This window comes from Saccostrea cucullata, unplaced genomic scaffold (genome assembly GCF_032062105.1).
Source record: "Saccostrea cucullata isolate Sc308-1 unplaced genomic scaffold, CSIRO_AGI_Scuc_v1 ctg15797, whole genome shotgun sequence".
NCBI classification, from domain to species: Eukaryota; Metazoa; Mollusca; class Bivalvia; order Ostreida; family Ostreidae; genus Saccostrea; species Saccostrea cuccullata.
In genome coordinates, this window is record NW_026918425.1 from 1 (window position 1) to 14,200 (window position 14,200).

General features: G+C 33.3%; 1 long non-coding RNA gene across 1 annotated transcript; it reads right to left on the reverse strand.

Annotated features, from left to right (window-relative positions):
- Window positions 1-285: 285 nt before the first annotated feature.
- LOC134265210 (uncharacterized) lies at window positions 286-8,512 on the reverse strand. Its single transcript, XR_009991700.1, has 4 exons — window positions 8,395-8,512; window positions 1,552-1,625; window positions 659-703; window positions 286-376 (listed from the first exon to the last, which is right to left on the reverse strand). It is a non-coding gene; the product is annotated as an uncharacterized LOC134265210 (long non-coding RNA).
- Between the last annotated feature and the right edge of the window lie 5,688 nt (window positions 8,513-14,200).

A 14,200-nucleotide genomic window follows, 5' to 3' on the forward strand; every position in this document is an offset into this window, starting at 1 on the left:
TCAGAGTGCAGTACTGTATATATTTATAATGAGGTAAAGCATAATATTGAGCATTTTGTCATATACTATTATATTTCATTTGATGTATGTTTGTTTATGCTTGTCATTATTTGCTTTTCAGATTTACATGTATTTATATTTATGTTTATAATTTTAGGGCTCGATCATCATCAATCATTGATCCATCAGAATATAATAAATTTATGAACCCTGACAGCGTCTTATTCTTATTGGACCTGTAACATATGTATCTGATGTTTTAAAAATAATAGAATGATAAAACGTACAGATGACATCTCTGCTACATCTGGTGCTGATCCGGTGGTAGGCAGGCTCTCAGTCCGGTTTTTACTCATATAACCTGAATCCTCATCATCTGAAATTAACCAAGTCTGTTTTAGCAATTCAAGAAATGCACCTCTTCATGCTTAGGAATCTTGACTAATGAACAGAAAACTTAATTTGTCTTTGCACAAGCTCCATTCCTCTGGAAAATACATTCTCAAATTGACTATTTCAAGTTATGAACCATTTGCAGTACTCACCCTTAAATTAATTATTACAGGATTATAGATATTCTATTATGATAAAATAAGTTCTTATACAGAAGATAAATATTTGCTACCATCAAAAAAACAACAAAGATTTACTACTTTACCTGGGGGATTCTGATCACTCATTTTTCTTGAGTTATTAGCATTCCCTAAAAAGATTAAAATAAAAAAGGACTGAAATTATTGTTTTGAAATTTATGTATATCGTCAATGCATACAACGATTAATCCTTTGTTTACCCCTTTATTCCTTGGATATGACTCATTGGATATTTTTTCGATATCCCATAGTTAAGTGCAGTTGTGACGTAACAATGGTTTTTGCGTTAAATTAGCGTGATGAAGTAAAATAATAGTGTAGTCCTACATAAAAACTCTTTAAAACATTGGTTGCTCTTATGAAAGATGGAATAAAAAGAATATCCCATGATTTGTGGTTGGATACAATTTTTATCCAACGAGTTGTTTGTTTTTCTTCCCAAGCCCTGGCGAGACTTTTATCCAGGAGCTGGATAAAAGTCATATCCAACTACAAATCATGGAAGATCCTTGGGAACATAGGAAATAAATTTGTTATCCAGGTCCAATCAAGGGTCTAACGGGATTTACCCCAGGTTGTATTCCATACTCCCTTCGTCCTTCGACCACAGGGTGTATGGAATTAAACCTGGCGTAAATTTATCCCCATACACCCTTGATTGAAACTGGATAACTAACAATATCATTTTACTATGTGACAGAATATCACTTTTATAAATTAACTACAGTCTTTTTGAAGGGAAGGAAAAACTGGAGTTTTGCCACACTTCTGATATATTCTCTCACACTGACAGGATAATCATTTTTATTATCCTTTCACACTGTATGCTAGCACATTTCATGAAATAAGCCTACATGACAAGTAGGTTACCACTCAGGAAAGACTGTCTGGACAAATCGTCCATGTGTATTTATTAATTTAGAACAGAGAGAACTTAACTACTGGCTGAGACACCTACTGTTAGGTTTGATTTCCTCTGGTATGCTGTAGAGGCAGAGCTGTGGCTGGCAATCCCTTTTTGTCACAGGAGATCTATAACAAAAATAGGAAGAAATAATAAACGTTTGTATCATACATCATCTTCAAAATATTTTAAATAATGTATTGAAGCTATGATCCATGCACGTACAGTCTAATAGACAAATTAAAGATTTCTAAATTGAAAAAAAAAACTCAGCTGTATTTGATATGCCTATACTGATTGTTATGCTCATAAGCACTACCTGTAATAACTGGTAATTAAAATCTACATCAATCTGCAGACTTTTTTAACACTATACAGGTAAAAATCCACAGCCAAAAAAAGAGAGCATAAATTGTCTATCTCAGATAAGTCTGCCCTGCATGTAAAATATTCAGAAGTGAGATATAGAGACTAAAATAAAAAAAAAAATAAAGCAACATATGTGAAGGAATAGATCCCTGGATGGGGGCCATACATAATTGATGTGAAGGCCAGGAGACTGAGGTGTTAATGTTACAACTCATCCAGGACCCGATTGATTGACAACAACAATGGGCTGTAGTACCTGTTATTAATCAGGCTGATTAATTATTGACATGGCAAGGGATTAGTCTTTTCATGGATGCACAATGCCAGTGTGAAATATGAAATGTAATTAAATCTACAGATATATTAAACAACTGAGAACACTGCCTTTCTACATCACAGTACTGGGTAAACAGAGCTAGAGTCTCTTAATACAGTGTTTAAAATACAATTTGCAAATTTCATAAACAGTAAGCAATAAAACTTGCTTTCAAATGAATAAACTGACTAATAAAAAGTATCAAATTATATCCTTTTCTTATCTGAGACTAGTGCAATTTCCAGTGCAACTGACTACCAGGGGGTACCCTGTTTACATGTACACTGTACACCCAATGTTGTTCAGGTACATTTACATGTATATTGAAAAAGTCTGTAACCTAACCTTATGAAGCCCTGGCATGATCCATCCATAATTTAGGATCAAATTTTTAGTTCCACTAAAGCATGAGATAATGGACAGATAATCCAACCGTCCCACTATTCCTTAATTTCATCGGGACTGCAAACTTAAATGTTGCCAAAGGAATCTCTTGATTAATACCCAAGTCATTAATTCTTTAATAGTTTAACATAAACATGAAAATCTATTATGCAGGGATTTATTAGGTTATTTTAAATATGTAAAGCTCTGGGTATTTACAATGCTGACTTCATTTTGATCAGGTTCCTCAATATATGAGTATTAGCACTGAAATTTTAAAAGCCATACTATGTGTCAATACATGTAGTAAAATTCCATAAAACATTTCCGATACACAATCTGTGAACTCTTGATATTCTATATGTACTATTGAAAAAAAAGAATACCGTGGAATATCAATATAATTTTGAAGTCTTAAAATACTGTATATCAGAAGAAACAACTCCGGAAATAACATATGGGATACCAGGTATATTTTTGTTTTATTTTGCTTTCTTTAATGAATGGCATCAATGGAGATTTTTAGTGAAAAAAGTTTTCAAAAGATGTTTTTTTTTATTTATCTTTCAAAATATATGTAAACTTTACACTTGTATACATATTTTCTTTATAACCAGAATATATTATAAATCCAAAAACAAGAGAAAGTTAATTGGTTTAAAGATGCTTAACTGAACCTTTGGTATGCTTTTGACCTTTCATTGAATGCTTAAGTTGATTAACAATACTGACACAGGTGTTATTTATTTCACTTAAGGATTTCAAATTCATAACCTTAACACCTTCCCCCATTATATTGAATATTTTATATTAAAGTTACAAAATGACTAAATTTCATTTCTGACGGAGACATGGAGGTCAATTTGATCAAACCTGCAGTACATGCTTCAAGTTAAGGAAATTGTAACAAGGGCTTAGGATAGAAAATTTGGATAAGTAATTCATAGCGAGCGCAGCCAGCTCAATAGACTTACATGTAAGAACAGTGGAAATTCAGAATGAAATTTGTACATACATGTACGTCAAGCAAATTTTTGTGTGAAACTTCCCAGAATTCCTTTGCTACCAGGATTTCATGCGATAATGGCGAATAAATAAATAGAATGAAACATAGATGGCTTTCAGTTTGTAGAAATCTTAAATTAGAAACAAGAAAAATACTCTACAATGTCTAACATAAACCAGAAGTCTCTGTCGAGACTGAAGCTCTACTGGTTTGAACTTATAGCAAAGGAAGAGAAAAGTACTTAAGCAGCTGGGATTTGAAACTAAATAGAAAAATGATCGTTGATAAAGTCTCTTTAGGTTCTTAGTGTAGTCTACTTGTGTGCCAAGTTATATTGAAATCAGACCAAAACTGTAGGAGGAGTAGCATTTTGAAACAATTTTACAGACATTTCTATTTTTAGTAACCATGGCAACACCGTTCATCAAAATTAAAATTCGATATATAGAATTATGTATCTTAGTGTAGTCTACTTGTGTGCCAAGTTATATCGAAATCGGACCAAAACTGTAGGAGGAGTAGCATTTTGAAACAATTTTACAGATATTTCTATTTTTAGTAACCAAGGCAACACCGTTCATCGAAATCAAAAACCGATACACAGAATTATGTATCTTAATGTAGTCTACTTGCGTGCCAAGTTATACTGAAATCAGACCAAAACTGTAGGAGGAGTAGCATTTTGAAAGAATTTCACAAAAATTTCTATTTTTAGTAACCACTGCAACACCGTTCATCGAAATCAAAAACCGATACACAGAATTATGTATCTTAGTGTAGTCTACTTGTGTTCCAAGTTATACTGAAATCAGACCAAAACTGTAGGAGGAGTAGCATTTTGAAAGAATTTCACAGAAATTTCTATTTTTAGTAACCACGGCAACACCGTTCATCGAAATCAAAAACCGTTACACAGAATTATGTATCTTAGTGTAGTCTACTTGTGTGCCAAGTTATACTGAAATCAGACCAAAACTGTAGGAGGAGTAGCATTTTGAAAGAATTTCACAGAAATTTCTATTTTTAGTAACCACGGCAATACCGTTCATCGAAATCAAAAACCGATACACAGAATTATGTATCTTTGTGTAGACTACTTGTGTGCCAAGTTATATTGAAATTAGACCAAAACTGTAGGAGGAGTAGCATTTTGAAAAATTGTTTACAGACAGACGGACAGACAGACGGACAGACGGACGGACGCCGGACGCATTACTATCGCATAAGCTCTTCTGGTCTCTGACCAGTAGAGCTAAAAATTGCACTAGGTCTTATGCTTCAACCAGATGATCAGCTGTCTCTGCATGTAAGCTCCAAAGAGCTCCATTATGTTGTGTGACGTCACAGCTAGTCTAGATGTCTCCTGCGACTTAATGTTTGAAGTGGCTGATCAATGTTTTAGTAATAAGTGTGCATAACTGCCCTGGCCCCAAAGGTCACATTGTTTAACATCTTAAATGTAACTTGAAAAATATAACTTCATTATTATACATTTTAAAGCAATATGAGCTGTATCTTCGAAAATTTTATTTTGCTGGTAAAATGTGCTATTATGATTAATTATTATGATTAATTTGTATGTAATTTAAACCCTTATGACCAATAAGCCCAAAATAAAGTTTAAAAATATTTCAGAAGAAATAATTCTGTACAACCGAACATACAGTTTTATATAAGAAATCATTATTGTACAGGACGACAATAATTCAATTTTGCTTCAATCAAAGCTAATAAAAAATTTTCCATTGTGAATATGAACAATAGAAGTTTATAAATGATTTATTTTTCTGTCATTAAATTAGTTAATCACAAATTTGCAATAAAAATTTCAAATGTCAAACATGCAGCTCATATTGCTTTAAAAGTATGTGAAACAAAAATCACTGTGCTGTAAAAGTATATGTTTTACTATAACATGTTGATATTGTATTGGAGTCCATTTCAAAATCTCTTTTCATTTACTTTATTTAACTGAAAGTCAATTCTTTATTCGCTCAAAACCAGATCACTGGTACAAGAGGTACATATATACATATATACAAGCAAAAAATTATTACAGTCAAGGGTCAAGAGATAGACAAGTACATTGAATATAAAGAAACTCGAAAAGAGTGAGAAAAAAAAATGACTGTAGTCATCTATATATAAGACACACGGAGGAATCAAGAAGGACAGACGTACAGTTTTAAAAATTTTCTTTATAAATAGTGATAATGATTTTTGTATCTCTACATTATTACTACTCATTAGTTCATTGAATTTGAAAGTGTTAGGATTATTACAATATCTGTTTGGGAAAAATATTTTTCTGTCTTTTGAAAAGTACTTACATTCCATAATATAATGATATTCATCACCAACAGTTTTAAAATCACAAATGGTACATATTCTTAAATTTCTGTCAATATTATGCCATCTACCCTTTTCAATTGGCAAATGGTGATTACAAGTTCGGAGTTTTGTAAGTGTAACTCTTAAATCTTTTGGTAAATTCATCAGATAATTTTCTAAACCAAAATCTGTTTTAAAAATTCTATAATTAATACACTTGGATGAACTATAAACAATGCTTCTCCATTCTTGTTCGAATTGACATTTTAGGGTATCTTTAATGATTGACTTAAGCCAATTAAAACTAATAAATGATTGACTTGTCCATACATAGGACAATCCACAAGAATTAAGTATACTGGTGTCTCATTATATCGCGGTACTTAAAGACTTTTGCATAAAAAGTGTAATTCCAATTTTTTACTTAAACTTTCATCAAATGATATTCATAATCCAAACTATGGCCTATCTTTTTAGTATCAAATTATTTCCCAAGCTTGCATCCTTTAATTTGTAGTCTATTTTTAAAACAGGAAGTCTTATTTACCTCCTAAATTGGAGAGTCTCATAGTATCGCGGTATGGGGAAACATGCCACCTTGTTGTTGACATGGACTTCAATTCTTATTTTCAATTTTACGATGTAATTCTACATTAAACATAAACAATTAAACAAACAACAGACTTTCAAAACATGAACTTTATGATGCATTTTACTAGATTATAAAATCAGTTGTCTAAATATAATAAAAACGGGAATGGAAATCTGAAAAATTACGTTTTATTTGAATAAAAACTTTTCTGACGCATGTTCCATTCTTTGTAATCATCTCAAAAATTTACATTCAGAAGACAGACAGATAGATTTATCCACAAAATTGATATGAGCTGTGTATATGATTTTTTGGAATATACCGCGATACAATGGAACCCGCGATATAATGAGAATCGAGTATACATCTTGTACACATTTTATCCATGGATGTACAAACGATCCATCACAATAACATCTATAAAAATATGAATAAATAACATTTGTAAGCTTACTTTCGTGAGCTGTTCAAATTTTTGCCCAGTACATAACTATTTTTAATTTTATAAATATAGACAAAGGGTATCTACCTGTTTCTCCATACACCATACCATTCGGAGTACTAGATTTAAGATTAAGTCGAATAAATTTCAAAAATTTCAAGTGTACTTTTTCTATTATGTCTAAATTTTCGTATCCCCATACTTCACATGAATAAATTAGTAAAATTGGGTTGATGACTTTATCAAACAAATCTAACTGACAATTAATTGGTAAATTAAAATATCGAATTTTACGTAAGACTCCATACATTGCTTTTGATGCTTGTTGGGTTATTAAATTTAATATCATTATTATTTTTTTTTGGCATTATTAAACTTTCCACTTCTTGACAGGAATAAACCCAGATAACAGAATTCTTTAACATTTTCAATAGCTACACCGTTATATAAAAATTTACGCTTTGTCATTGGACCTTTAGAAAAAATAAGGACTTTTGTTTTGGCTATGTTAACACGGAGTTTCCATACATCACAGTATCCAGCAAAAACATCAAGTGACTTTTGTAAATCAGAAGCAGATTCAGACATTAAGACCGTATCATCGGCATATTGGAAATTGAATCTAAATTAAAGAATTTTGACCTAGAACTTCACTCCAATATTTTCACAGAAATCTGAGAAAACAATTTGGAGTGATTCTTTTTTCAATCAACATGAGATTTTTTATGCTGGCAGTGTTTTCCCTAAGAACCGGCTACCAGCCAAATTGACCGCTTCAATTGACAAAAATGCCGCTTTGAAATGAAAATTTGTTGTTAGGTCTACAGAGATTTTGTTCATAAACCTCAGTCCCTAGCCTTTTAAAACTGATCTCTAACACTTTACTTCGAAATAAAGGGAAAACACTGTGCTGGTAAGTGTTTACCCAAAAAAACTTTACCCGCCCATTTTATTCAAGTTATAATTGCCTAAATAATAAATGTTCTGTTCTGTAGATGGAAAACAAATGATGTAAGCTGAATATTTTTCATCCTTGCCATTTATAATGTTCCGTAGTCTTATTTCACATGCAAGTTATCAATAAACACTGGCCTGAAAGTATCTTATGCACTGTCCTTAAATGTTTGGGAGACTGTTTGAATGAAAACAATTAACTTGATTAAATAAAGGAAACATGGGAAAAGACTTCCAAACAGAGCAGCTGAAACAAGAGAAAGATGGAAAGTTAAAAGTGATCTAAAATCATTGATATTCGAGACCTTACAGTGAGAAAGTATATTTCTCATAACCCCAGCTATATATCATACACAATAGATGCCGTAGAGGAAATTCGAGTAAAAGCCAAAACTATCGCGGGTTGTGAAACATGAAAAAAAATAGTCACTGGGACTTGAAATATCATAAACGGCTTTCTTAAAAAGTTTTAAAATCGTTATCGAAATAATGCGAATCCTTACCCTTTTATGATAATTGTTTATGCTTTTCATTGAACCTAATCACAGGAATCGACATGTCTTCCATCATCCTTGACAGAATGTAAACAATGACCGAAAAGCATAATTTGCGACAATAACACTGATATGCAATTGTGCATATATTTTTTAAACGATAAGAAATTTTTTGGCAAATTCACACGATTAGGACAGATAAGATATGCCTTAACAACGGATTAACCATGTTATCTTATTTACTGTCACCAATCAAAAATTTTACGACAATTAAATGAAAAACATCCAACTGTGCCAGAAACACAAATTAAAAGAATTAAAAAATAGATATATAAAATCTTACCTGCACAGCAACTGCACTTTAGGCTAGTAAATGTTTACATCCAAAGCGTCAAAATAAGGCGACGTTGTCAAGCGCTTTTGGAACGTCATACACGTGTACAAGCAAAACTCGCGTGAATTTGTTCAACCATGTTACATACAAAAAAAAAAAGAAGAGAAAAATACATCTAATGTTTTGAGATTAATATTTACTTTAATATTTTGAAAATGTTTTTCTTTTTAATATGTTGACGGTGCGACCGTTCGAGCGAGCGCAAACTCTTCTATTGTTTTAATTTAGATCGGGCTCGTCAAACCGCACGTGACATTTGGTGCGTCTAGATTCTGACGTCACATGACGTCGTATGTAAGTTACAAATACCAAAAAAAAAAACTGAACAGTGCTGAAAGTGAATGAAAAAAGTTACGTTTACAATTTATCTTCAATATGTATCCATTTAATCAAGGCGAGTAAACTTTTTGTTGAACATTTGCCGTCATTCTCGCGAGAACGCAACTTTGCTAAGTGATGCATTGTGGGTCAAAATTACTGCGGCAAAAAATTCTAAAGAATGAATGTGCAGTAGTCCGAATTTTCTCTTCGCCCAGGCGTTGTCGTTAGAGCTCGCAGTTACGAGCGTCGCGAAGCGACGCTCGCTGCGCTCGCTATAAAGCAATGTAGGTTCCTCGAACGTACGTTATATTTAACGTTTGGCGTCATTTCTCAGTGACGCCATAAATTGTCGACGTGCATTCATTTTCCAACTTCAAAATTCTGTTATTCAGCAGGATATACCCTATGACAAAATCAATAATAATACCTGTAATATATAGAAATTTGAACTTATAACCTCATTCTAAATACAGTAATTTTGTAATTTGGTTAAATGTTTAACCAACTGACTCAGACATGATATACACCCTATAAACTTGTATGTTATTAATTATCATTTAAGCTCTATCATTTAAATTATTTTCAGTCCAAAGTTGACTTAGACCTATAGAAGAGACAGTTCTTTTTTTGCCCCCGTAAACGAAGTTTTTATGCCCCCGTAAACGAAGTTTCGGGGTTATATAGTTTTTGTCGTGTGCGTCCGTCTGTCTGTTTGTTTGTCCGCAAGAACTTTAACATTGCCAATAACTTTTGACTGGATGGGACTATATGGCTTTCAATATTTAACAGGTACATTCCTTGTGAAAAGACCTTTCTTCCTATTAGACCAAACTGACCTCTTGACCCTGGAGTTTGACATACTTTTACACCAAAATTCCAAACTTGAACTTGGCCATAACTTTAGAACGGTAAGGGCTAGGGTTTTAATTCATACTTCACATACTAGTATATAATCTTTAATTGTGACAAGACATTTCATTGGATACCAACAACTTTGACCTTTTGACCTTGTCCATTGACCTACTTTTAAAAGACTTTAATGTTGGCCATTACTTAATTGAACGGTAAGGGCTAGGGCTTTCATTTTTTCACATATGTAATCCCATCAGCAAAGGTGATGTAATCCCTGTGACACGAGCTTTCATACGATACCAACAACTTTGACCTTTTGATCTTTTGACCTTGGAGTTTAACCTACTTTTAAAAAAAGTTAACATTGGCAATATCTTTTAAACAGTTACGACTAGGGCTTTCATACTTCATGTATGTATTTTTTGTGTCAAGACCTTCCATTGGATACCAACAACTTTGACCTTGACCTTGGAGATTGACTTTCTTTAAAAAAAAACTAGATGCTGTCATGAGACAGTAATACCCGCACTAAGATGTTTGCTTCTAAATACACCCTCCTTTATATTGCGCTTTCCAAGGAAAACGTCAAAATAATTCTGTAATTACCACAGTACATGTATTCGTCAAATTGAGCATAAAATTTTCAGGTGGCCATGTGATCTATGAGCCTCTTATATATATTTCGTATACTTAATTCATCACCAGACTGAAATAATAGAATTTAATTAATGATGTAAATTAGATTCTGATAAATATTTTGCCCATAATTGGAACTTTTTAAAATTTACTTTCTCAACAACATAAAATTTTATTTTAGTACAAAGCGTTTTTGATAAATTTATCCAAATGTCCAAACTGTTTTTATTTAGTATTTGGTAAGGCAAACAAAAAAAAAACAAAAAAAAAAACCCATTAAAAATAAAACCCAATCAATTTGTCAACCCCCCCCCCCCCCCCCCCCCCGCACACACACACACACATTTTTTTTCAAAGGCCTAGATGGTAAAGTTATGTTAAAACATCGGTTATTTTCAATGATAGTTTAAAATTTGTTTTTGTACTAGACATGTTTACGCGTGAACTGTTTTTTGAAAATGGTCTGCATCACATTAGGTTTGCGTCACCCATATCATATTTTTAGATATCACCACTCGACACACCTCGGCCGATTCGCACTTCATCTAATGAACATGATGAAGGCGACGGAATCAGCAAAGGTTTGCCATACGTGTCCAAGAACGAATTCGATGTCGATATCGACAATATTATGCCGATATCGTATCGATATCGATCATGATGAACACTATTAATTTGAAATACTTGGTACCATATATGAGACTTTGTGCTATGTCGATGTCGTCGATATCGACAATAACATGACGATATCGTATTGATATCGATCATATTTGTAGAATTTATTTTCACAATGAGGTATAACATAATTTTACAAGGTCAAAAGTGATGTCAAATTCATTCATTATTAGCATGAATATGAATATGAAATTAAATTATGGTAAGGAAAGGGTTAGTGGTTGTTATTGTTTTAGGTTTAAAGTAAGATGTTGGGTGAGGGTGAAAGTTGTTTAATATGTTTAATATGTTTTAACAATCATGATTCGATATAGATACGATATCGTCGATATCGACGATATCGACAGTAGGGTAAACAAATTAATCAGAAAGTAAATATGCACAAGCGTTGAATTAAGAAACAGAACTTATTGTTATGGGATATGTTAAGAATAAAGATTTTGTATTAGGGTAAAGGTTGGTTCAGTAATATGTTTTAACAATCATGATTCGATATCGATACGATATCTATGGCAGGTACAGTCTTCGTAAAAGTAAAGTTATTAAACATAAATACACACACAAAGTAACAGGGACAGTATTTACAAAGAGCTGAGCAAACATGATTCGATATCGAAGCGACATCGTCGATATCGACGATATCGACACTACAGGGAAAATTTTATAAAAGATAGTTTTAAAATAACACATGTTAATACAATACTAGTATTATAGATGGAAACCATAAATCTTTGAACAATCATGATTCGATATCGGCACGATATCGTGGATATTGACAGTAAGGAAGACTTCTTAAAACAGAAAGTATTGTAATAAACACACAAGGATAGAGAAATATTATAGTAAACTATAACAAGAGGCCCATGGGACACATCGCTCACCTGAGCAATGTGGATAGGAAAAAAAGCAGAAACCAGTTTATTATAGAAAAGTTTAAACCCAATAGTGGTCTAAACCAATCCTTAAAAGGGAGAGGGTATGATTTGAACAAACTTGAATCTTCACTAACTAAGGATGCTTGCATATTTCTTTGACTACCTGTGGCTTTATTGCTCTTCACATTTGAACTTACATTGTGGCCCCGCCCTATACCCCCAGAGGTCATGACTTGAAAAAAATTGAATATACAATACCCAAGAATGCTTCCATATGAACAGGACTAATCATGGCTTTGCTATTCTTGAAAAGAAGAATTTTAAAGATTTTTTCTACATGTTTCTATGTAAAACTTGGATTCCATGTTGTGACCCCAGGGGGTCATGATCTAAACAAAAATTGAATGTCCACTACCTGAGGATGCTTCCATAAAAATATGATCATTCATGCCTATACTATTCTTGAGAAGAAGATTTTTAAAGAATTTTCCTATATATTTCAATGTAAAACTTTGATCGGCCATTGAAGCCTCGCCCTACCCCCAGGGGTCATGATTTGAACAAACCTGAATTTACACTACTTAAGGATGCTTATTAGTTTCATCTTTCCTGGCACAATGGTTCTTGAGAAGAAGATTTTTAAAGAATCTTCCTATATATTTCTATGTAAAACTTTGATCGGCCATTGTGGCCCCGCCCTACCCCCGGGGGTCATGATTTGTACAAATATTAATCTACACTACCTGAGGATGTTTCCCTATAAGTTTTATCTTTTCCGGCACTGTGGTTCTTGAGAAGAAGATTTTTAAAGAATTTTCCTATATATTTCTATGTAAAACTTTGATCAGCCATTGTGGCCCCGCCCTACCCCCGGGAGTCATGATTTGAACAAACTTGAATCTACACTACCTGAGGATGCTTCCCTATAAGTTTCATCTTTCCTGGCACAGTGGTTCTTGAGAAGAAGATTTTTAAAGAATTTTCCTATATATTTCTATGTAAAACTTTGATCGGCCTTTGTGGCCCCGCTCTATCCCCGGGGGTCATGATTTGAACAAACTTGAATCTACACTACCTGAGGATGATTCCCTATAAGTTTCATCTTTTCTGGCACAGTGGTTCTTGAGAAGAAGATTTTTAAAGAATTTTCCTACATATTTCTATGTAAAAATTTCGATCGGTCATTGTGGCCCCGCCCTACCCCCGGAGGTCATGATTTGAAGAAACTTGAATCTACACTACCTGAGAATGCTTCCCTATAAGTTTCATCTTTCCTAGTACAGTGGTTTTTGAGAAGAAGAATTTTAAAACATACCATCAAATTTTCATTATTTCTTAATTATCTCCCCTTAAATAAGGGCGTGGCCCTTCATTTGAACAAACGTAAATTCCCTTTACCTAAGGATACTTTGTGCCACGTTTGGTTGAAATTGGCCCAGTGGTTCTTGAGAAGAAGTCGAAAATGTGAAAAGTTTACACCACGACGACGACAATGACGACAACGACGACGACAGACAACGGACAAATTTTGATCAGAAAAGCTCACTTGAGCCTTTGGCTCAGGTGAGCTAAAAAAGTAATGTGTTGATATGTGTCGATATCGTAACTACATCGTGTCTTGGACATAACTCAGGTTTGCCGAATGAGATAGCACATGCTGATGGTGTGTTTTAATTGGATTATATTTCATGAAGTTGATAGGACCTATGGCAGTCGGTAAGTACAAGTTTTAGTACAGATTGCGTCAAAATATTTCCATTTCTAATTTTTTTCTCTGTGATAACTCTTTGAAAGTGAGGGGAGTTTATTTCTTGATAATTCTGCCGGAATGTAAATTAGGCAGGTCGACAGGTCAGGAGCTAAGGACGCCTAATACGCATGCAAATCTCGTGCGCATCAGTCTCTGTGTCTGACGCTAAGGAGGCAAATATGCATGTAAATCTCGTGCGGCTGCTTTTGTGTTTGCCGTCAGTGGGCGAGGACTATTGAAATTGGCATGGAAATCCTCGTGTAATTTTAATCTATTAGTCTACTCTATATCTACAATTTTATTTCACAAAGA